This window comes from Mus caroli, chromosome 10, assembly GCF_900094665.2.
Source record: "Mus caroli chromosome 10, CAROLI_EIJ_v1.1, whole genome shotgun sequence".
NCBI lineage: Eukaryota > Metazoa > Chordata > Mammalia > Rodentia > Muridae > Mus > Mus caroli.
This window is the reverse complement of record NC_034579.1, coordinates 32,265,517-32,274,522: the sequence shown is the minus strand read 5'-3', so window position 1 is coordinate 32,274,522 and position 9,006 is coordinate 32,265,517. Positions and strand designations below refer to the sequence as shown.

Below are 9,006 nucleotides of genomic sequence, written 5' to 3'. Positions count from 1 at the left end.
GAACTCCACATAAAACCAGAGACACTGAAACTTATAGAGGAGAAAGTGGGGGAAAGCATCGAAGATATGGGCACAGGGGAAAAATTCCTGAACAGAACAGCAATAGCTGGTGCTGTAAGATCGAGAATTGACAAATGGGACCTCATAAAACTGCAAAGCTTCTGTAAGCCAAAAGACACTGTCAATAAGACAAAAAGGCCACCAACATATTGGGAAAGGATCTTTACCAATCCTAAATTTGATAGGGGACTAATACCCAATATATATAAAGAACTCAAGAAGATGGACTCCAGAAAATCAAATAAATCTATTAGAAATTAGGAACAGAGCTAAACAAAGAATTCTCAACTGAGGAATACTGAATGGCTGAGAAGCACCTGAAAAAATACTCAACATCCTTAATCATCAGGGAAATGCAAATCAAAACAAAAGCAAACCTTAAAGTAGCATCACAAAATGAACTAAATCAGGATTGGCTAGGTTTTATTATGTATTGAAATATAGGCTTGGCCGCCATTCTTCTGAGTGAGAATGAGTGAGAGTAAGAAATTTATCCATTAGTTTCCTGAATAGGAACTTTCAACAACCACTTTTACTCTACCAATTGAGATATCCTTAAGATATTTTTAATTTCTCCTTGAGATATTTTCCATTGGAATTTGCTTAACATCACTGACAAGGATTATAGTTGTATCAATGCTCTGAACATTTAAAATTAATATATGAGTATAAAGTATAAAGGAGAACAAATAGCATCTAGAACCATAGCATCACTTAGAGATCACTGGCTCATTGATGAATTGTAATAAATCTTAGTAAAGGAAACTGAGCTTACAGCTTATTAATGTATGCAGGTGCTTGCTCTAATATAGGAGAACTATGAAGTAAGAATCTCAAGTATAAATATTAATGTATAAAGTATCATCACTCAGCAAAGTGTTGTTAATAAGAGACTCTGATCTCTGAATCGAATCCATTTTGACTTCAGGACAATCAGAGTGAAATAGAAAACCATCAGCCAGTCTACCAAGACTAAGTCTACCACGTCATCTTGGTCCTCAAACACCCTCTCCAGTTTCTGAAACCTTAGTCTTTTCCTTTCTCTTATACTTCTCTCTATACAACAGAATTTATTTTCTTGTGGTTGCTTTTTATTGTCTGCCATTCCCAAACAGAGTGTCCTGAGAACAGAGATATTCTCTGTCAGTTTTCCTCAATTATGCTTCTTGGGTCTTAGAATAGATTAGAGGTAAGAAATTATTCAGTATTATTACTTTATCTGCTGAAAAAAATAAAATGTTCGTTTAATTGGTGTGTGTTCATCCAGGTATGCATCTGGATTCTCAGCAAAAAATCACCAAACCAAAAAACAATTATCATTTTATACTTATATACAAGGACAGACAGGCATACCAAGCCAATGTAATTTATAGCACTCATGAGGATTGTTGGGTATATTATTATACCCTGCAATTCTGACACTGAGGAGGGAGTGGCAGAGATATTTGAATAAGGTTTCCAAAGACATTGACTTGAAACAAACAGAAAAAAATGAGCTTAGCTGGACAAGTGAATATTTTGTCTTTCAAATCTATCATTATGAGGCTGCTGGTGAGTTGATTTAATGGGTAAAGGTACTTGCCACCACTGGTAACTAGAGTTTGATCACAAGGTCCCACACATATGAGATAATTGACTCCCCAAAGTTGCTTTCTGACCTTCACATATGCTCTGTGACACAAACACCCCTCCACATGTTCTGTTCTGTTCTCTCTCTCTCTCTCTCTCTCTCTCTCTCTCTCTCTCTCNNACACACACACACACACACACACACACACACACATACACAGGTGGGGGGAGTGGATATAAATGAGTACAAAATTAATAGAAAATAATAAAAAGTAAAAAAAATAAACATTGCCATGTTTGACAGACACAGTGAACTTGTGGTTGTGATGTCACAATGCCAGTGCTGATGTGTTTTGTGTATTAAAAAGAGAAAAACAGTAAGGGAAGAGTCAGTTGAGTTCCTTCAAGATCAGGGTGCTGGAGTAGCCTGTGGCTATACAATGTTGTCCCGGAGATGATCTTATCATTTGCTTTTAGCCAGTGTCATACCTCTGCTGAGAATCTGCGTATTTTGGAAAAGGATGTGACTGGGTACCCAAATGCTTGCCTGGTGTGTACACATCCTGGGTTTGACTCCCAGGACTGAAAAGCAAGTATTTACCTACGTGTAAGAAAAAAAATCTCTATATGTGTCTCTATGGCTTGGGTAACATTGAGATATATTTACTACTACAGGGCTAGACAACATGTGTTATTTGAGCAATCTTTCTTGAACAATGTAAGAGAATTTTGTTCATATAGATCAGATCTAGTATTTAGAAAGGTGAGAGGATCCAAATGATAAAGTGTTTGCCATGTAAGCCTTGGGTAAAGAGTTCAATCTCCTGCCATGATTACAGCATGTCTGTCATCGCAACTCAGGCAATAGAGACAGGTGGCTCTCTGGGACTCATTGGTCAGCCAACCTAAGAACCAATGACCTCTAGGCCAATGAGCATGTGATTTCAAAGCAGATAGGTAACATTTCTGAGGATGATGCCCGAGGCTGTCTTCAGACTTTCACATTCACAAGTACACATATGTATGCAGACCTGCACACACATGACCACATATATCATGCACACATATATAATTAAGAATTTGAAAATATTTAAACTCATGAAAAGTTATCTCATTTAGAAAGACTGGGCAATCTAGGAAGACTATCACTGCAATACACAGAATAGCTTCATTACATGTTTTCTTTTTTTTCTTCTGAAGTCATATACCATCAAGAGCAATGTGTTAAGTTTTCAGTTTTGAGCATTATCTTTTCATTCTCTCAGGAATATTACACACCAATACACATGTTTTTTCACTGCCTTCAGACAGATTCTTTGTAATTTCCTATGCTTTGTTAAGGTTTTGATCATAACCACACTGCATATATTTTACACTGGAATTACATCAGAGCAGAAATTGAACTGGGTGAACGGCTCTGCATTATAAGTAAGTTGAGTTAATGTGTGAACGATATGTTACCTGGGCCTGCAGTTGCCCAGGTGTTTCTTTAAGGGGTCTGAAAAGGAAGGGAAGAATCCTGCTGTGCAGAGGATAGGAAAATTATTATCATCTGCTCTCTGAAATTGAAGGAGAATTTTTGCTCAGCAGAAACCTCTTGAACTGCAAAAGTCTAAAATTGTACCCTACTGGTAAGAATGCCTGTTTGGGGTGGTGGGAATTTAAACATTCCACTTTGCTTCAAATCAAGTAAATGTTATGAGTTTGCAATGGAAGCATGCTATCTCTTCTTTGCAAAAGAGAAGTGACCTTGTGACCCCTATACCAACACTGAAGAATAAATTCTAATTTGGAAAGTACTCTCTTTTTGCTTAATACGTAATTTTAATAGTTATTCTTTTAAAGGAAGAAATCTTTGTCTTAGACTTGAATTCAAGTGTTTTGTTTTAACACAGAAGATGACTTTCTTGACTTAATTCACTAGCTGGACTGTCTGCTTATTGGGAACTTCTTAAGTTAAACTTATTTTCTGGACAAATGCTTTTGATCATTCATAAAACTCAGTTTATTCATGATTATATGCTTCTGCTCTGGACCATGCCCTTCAGCCTCCCTTGGTCTCTGCTTGTTTTGGTTAATACTTGGGCCTGCATTTCAGTTTTTTTCTAAATCTAGGATTTTAAAACTCAGAATTGTTTATGTTTCAGTATCTTTGTCTATTTTTCCACTTTTGTCTTCTAAAACTAACTTGCTGTGCATTGCGCCACCGTATTTTGCCCTGTGGCCTAATGTGAAAAACACTCCTTTTTTTAAAAATAAAGAATAAGCATTTTTTTTTATTTACTGATATTGAAGATAGATGTATTTTCTTTTTAAGTTTGAAAAGTTTGTTTTTCTTGAGCAAGATATATGCAGCTTTGAAAATTATGTGTCACTCTAGTACTCAGAAGGCAGAGGCAGATGAATCCATGAGTTCGAGGCTAGCCTGGTCTACAGACCAAGTTCTAGGGTCTACAGATCCTGTGGCCAGGGCTACATAGAGAAACCCTGTCTCAAAAACCAAATCAAAGGAAAAAGAGAGAGAGAGAGAGAAAGAAGGAAAATAATTGAGCAGTGAGTGATGCTTTTCTTAGTTTCCTCTGTTAGTCTGACCTCATCGGACATGAGAATGCTTGTTAGGCCCCTATGAGTACAAGAATGGATGGGGAAAGTGGCATGTATTTTTCTCTTTCTCCCATTTTTCCCAGATAATATTCAATAATACCAATTCCATTCTCCTTGTTTTATTTCTATCTTTACTTTATTTCTTTGGAAACACAATGTCATGAAGGGTAGAATGGCCATGAATTCTTACTGATAGCTTCTCCTATCTCCACCTCTTATGTGCTGGTATTAGGGGCATGAACCACTACTTTAGGCTTCAACAGTATTTACGATGTTCTTATATTCTTTAACATCCCTGTATTGCTTGCCAGAGACACTGAAACATATATTTGTTACATTTAAATGGCATCTACTGATTCCCAGGCATTGAGAAGAAAGTCACCAGATGTATAGGGCTATATACTCAAAACTCAATACTTCATATTGCATCCTGTGTTTTTGTTAGTCATTTTAATTCTGTACCTTAATAACATCATACTTCATGTTTGAGTATGTCATTCCAAACTTTGTATTTTGTATTTATCTCTCTAGTTGAATATATCCAGTGCTCACAATCAACCCTTTTTTGCTTTTTATCTACAGTCAGGATACCATCCCCCGACCCTTAGTAGTTCTTTCAGAAGGGGCTTATGATGATATTGTTGCTAGAGAGCCTGCACCAGCAGGATATTTGCTTCCAGCTTTTATATGTTAGGAGCCGACTTGACTAACTGATCATCAACCCTATTATTCTCAAAAAGCTGGGGTGTGGATTATTCACAGGACACCCTCTACATTGTTAGATAACTCAGCTGCTATATTTGTTCTTGTTGCTTTTGTTATTGTTTTATTTTTGACAAAATTCAACCTGTGCAAACTTCTAACAGCCGCTTCAGATAAAGCCTCTCAAATATTTCCCTTCTCCAAGGCTAAAGCATTGAGCCACTGAAGAAAACTTCTAAACAGCAGTATAACTCCAGCCTCATGGGCTTAACATTCTGTCCAGTTAGTACAGACCACACATGGTCTGAGCTATCCCTGTGCTCTTCCCACAGCATGTAGAGTCATCATTTAGGGATGATTAAGGATGGAAGGGGCTGCTGAGATATATAATGCAAAGGTATAATTTTAGGCTGAAGAAATGGAATGGGAAGAACCTGGAAGCAATAAAGATGTTTTTCCTTTGGTTGGTTCTGGTTTTATGTTTTATGGTTAAGCCACTACTAGCAAGCTTCCATGAAAGGATCCTTTTACTTCCTCTGTTCTCTAGAAATTCCATGATCAGAAGTGTTTTGCTGCAAGTAAATGAGCTTAGTAGGTGCCTGACACATGGGAGAGTTCACCTAGTCCGACAGCTATTTTTATTTTGTGCATTCTACCTATGGAATGACACACAAGGTAACTGGATTATGGTTTTCAGTGGAGTTTTGTTAAACACATACACTTCCATTTATTTTTATTTTCTGCTTTTCTTAAGAACTAGGCTTACTTTTTGCTTTTAATTATTCATCTGTGTACATGGGTATGGGTGCTCGGGGAGGCCAGAGGTGTAGATCACTTACAACTGGGGTTACAGGTGGTTGTGAGCCACCTGATGAGGGTTTTAGGAATCAAACTCTTATCATTTCGAAATGTCACTAGCTTATGCTGAAGATATAGGCCAGATTCTCTGTTCAGTACAAACATTTGGCCTCAAAAGTCCATTAACAAATATTGTAATTAAACTAAGGAGATAATTACTTTGGATACATATGGAATGTACAAAATCCTAGGCCAACTGCAGCTGGTTGTAATAATGGTGAAACTAGCCATGTGTTACACAGGAGACTTAAGAACGAAGACATCAACACCAGTGCAACAGACACACACAATTATCCTCCAAATAGAATAATCAATACAGTTAGCAAATTCCCCAAAGCATGTGGAAGTTATCCAATACAGGTAATGAGGAATATTTCCATTGGTTGCTATAATTTGAAAATAGCAATGTTTAATAAAAAGAAAAACATGCAGAATTTTGTTCTCCTGCATCATACCACAGATAACGTGTTGGATCTAAAAATTTACTCAAGTTTTATTCCCCGAACTCAATAAAATATAGTTTAAGATATAAGACTTTGCTTGAGACTACTTTAGAGAACAATCATAGATCTATCATAATATTGTTTTTCAATTTAATTTTTTATCTGTATAGGTAGCTTGCCTGTGTGTACCATATGAGTGCAGTGCACATGGAAGCTCAAGAGAGGCATCAATTCTTCTGGAACTAGAGTTTGAGACTGTTGTGAGCTGCCAAGTATGCTAAGAAGCAAGCCCACATCCTTAAGAAGAGCAGCCAATTCTCCTAACCACTGAGCAATCTCCACAGCTCCTCCTACACATTTCTAAACTGTCAATTTTTTTTTCAGATAACTAAGTACATTTTTTTAGCCTTTTAAAATATTTTCACCTTACATTAAGGATATAACTTTCAGTAGACCTGGAGATCATTATGCTAAGCAAAATAAAGAGATTCTGAAGGATAAATATTACATGTGTTCTCCCATATATTTATGTAGCACATTTTAAGGCAGGCACATAGAAGGGGGACTGTTGGGAAACTAATGGGGAGTGTGGGGGAAGAGGGGGGGAGGGAAAGATCCCACGTCCAGCCAGAGTTCCTCCTATGCTCTGGGCAGGTGGATGCGGGATGGCTGCCAGATGCTTTCCACTCGGCCTGGGTGGGCATCTAAGCCACTGACCCCACTCGACTGGGGGAGGGTGGACAAGGGGCAGCCACCTCGATACCAGGGACCCCGGGGCAACACCCTTGGCTCCAGAGTTATGGGAGAGAGGGCACAGGGAGAGAGGTTCCCACGCAGGCTAGAGTCCTTAGTCCAGGCCTTGACTGGAGCACAGGAAGGCCTTCCATCAGATTAAAAACAGTTCCTTAGGAGAAAGCTTATCCCATTGTCCAAGCACAGTGGGCCTTGATGAACAGAGACAGTCTATGGTTTTAGAGCTTTATTGCAGAAAGGCAGGGGGAAAGAGAGAAGGTAAAAGAGAGAGAGACTGGCCATGGCCAAGAGGAGAGAAAGGGGAAAGGATGAGAGAGAAGAAAGGCTAGAGAGTAAGAAAGAGAGAGTAAGAGAGTAAGAGGAGAGAGGGAGAGGAGAGGAGAGGAGAGGAGAGGAGAGGAGAAGAGAAGAGAAGAGAACAAGGAGAGAGTGAGGAGAGAGTGAGGTGGGTCCAAGGAGCCCCTCTAATGGTGGGCTGTTATCTTACTGTTGCTAGGTAACTGGGAGTAGTCTAGCCTGAAGGTCAGAAGCTTGGGACATTGTCTAGGTGACTACTAGCCACGCTTCTCCTTTGGGGGCTGTGGGGGTAGTAATTTCGACAGGAGCCAGGATTCCAGGAGACGTGGTCAAACACCTGCCATCCCATGTAGGTGGGAATTACTACCCATCAGGTTCTCCCATGGATCCAGATCTAGTCTTGCCTGGAAACCAGACTTTCTGTACATAGCCCAATGCCCCACAGGGGACCTTATAGGAATAGGAAGGGACCATAATGAGGTGAGTCAAGTTAAGGTGAAACACATCAGAGATGAATAGGATCAAATTGTGCTCCATGTATGTATAAAATGTCACCAGTTATTCTGAACAAATAATATATGCTAGTAATAACACCTCAGTTAGACAAAGGGTTTTAAGCCCAGAGAAGTAATAAAAGATCAAACTCAATTCTGTCAGTTGAGGATAACTATCAGAATTATTTTGATTAAGTAATATTCTTATTCCTTTTGACTATCTCCTGACACATTTCCAGCTTAAAAAAAAGACAATAGGACCATGTCAAAATATGGTTTAATAACTTCCTGTATTTACTTACATAAATTATTATTTTCTATACTGGTAATTTTTCTATATACATTGACTTCTCAACGTGTTGAGGTCAATAATGCCATCTAAATATCTTTATACGTCTTACAAGTTTCTTTATTACACATGATCATAATAAGAGTAACATCCATCTCTTCTCTAACCCTCGTAGTTACAAGCAGATCAAGCCTGAGGGAGGCTAATCTTGCTGTTTTCCCTTATGAACTGTGAAGATGTATCCCATACAAGAGAAATTATTGCTTATTTTAGATCCAACCACATTGGTAATATACTTTTTTTCCCTTCTCAACCTTCATCAAGAAGGGATTTTTCTGCTTCTATCCTTACTGAAACATCATCATTGCAAAATAGGTGATGAATTTCTCCTCATTCAGTCACATCGGGCCAAATGGTTGTTTACTGTTCTTCCTGTTATACTTTTATTCCCTAGGCTAAGAAGAGGAAAAGGATTCCTGAGGGGATCAGAATGTAGGAGCTCAGCTGTGCCTTCCTCCTCACAGAGTTTATGCTGCTGTGATTCCATAACATTTCTGTCATTTAATTTCACTTCATATTTTTCCAAACACTGGACCTGCCTCATATAGTGCCCTGAGATTGTGTGGGGATTGTAATTTAAGAACACGATCTGATAAATATGCTTATGATAAATAGTAACTGAGGACAAGACTCTACTTGCCCTCACCTGCTGCAATGCTAGCAAAACTGGGGGGGGGGAGGGGGATGAAGAGGGAGAAGTAAGGAAAAAGGAAGGAGAATGTAGGTGTGGTCCTTTTGAAAATGAAATATGACAGAAAATACTAAAAGACTGTTATGCAATATTTTCAGAACTTTTTAAACTCTAAATTTATATTTCATAAATTTTAGGATTCTCATGATGTGTAGTACAGACTTTATATTCAGATGTGATCATCTT

The 9,006-nt window shown here is 38.3% G+C and overlaps 1 protein-coding gene across 4 annotated transcripts in view; it reads right to left on the bottom strand.

Annotated features, from left to right (window-relative positions):
• Positions 1-9,006, bottom strand: part of Hs3st5 (heparan sulfate-glucosamine 3-sulfotransferase 5) — a 291,841-nt gene that overhangs the window by 173,553 nt on the left and 109,282 nt on the right. The gene's annotated exons all lie outside the window — the stretch shown is intronic.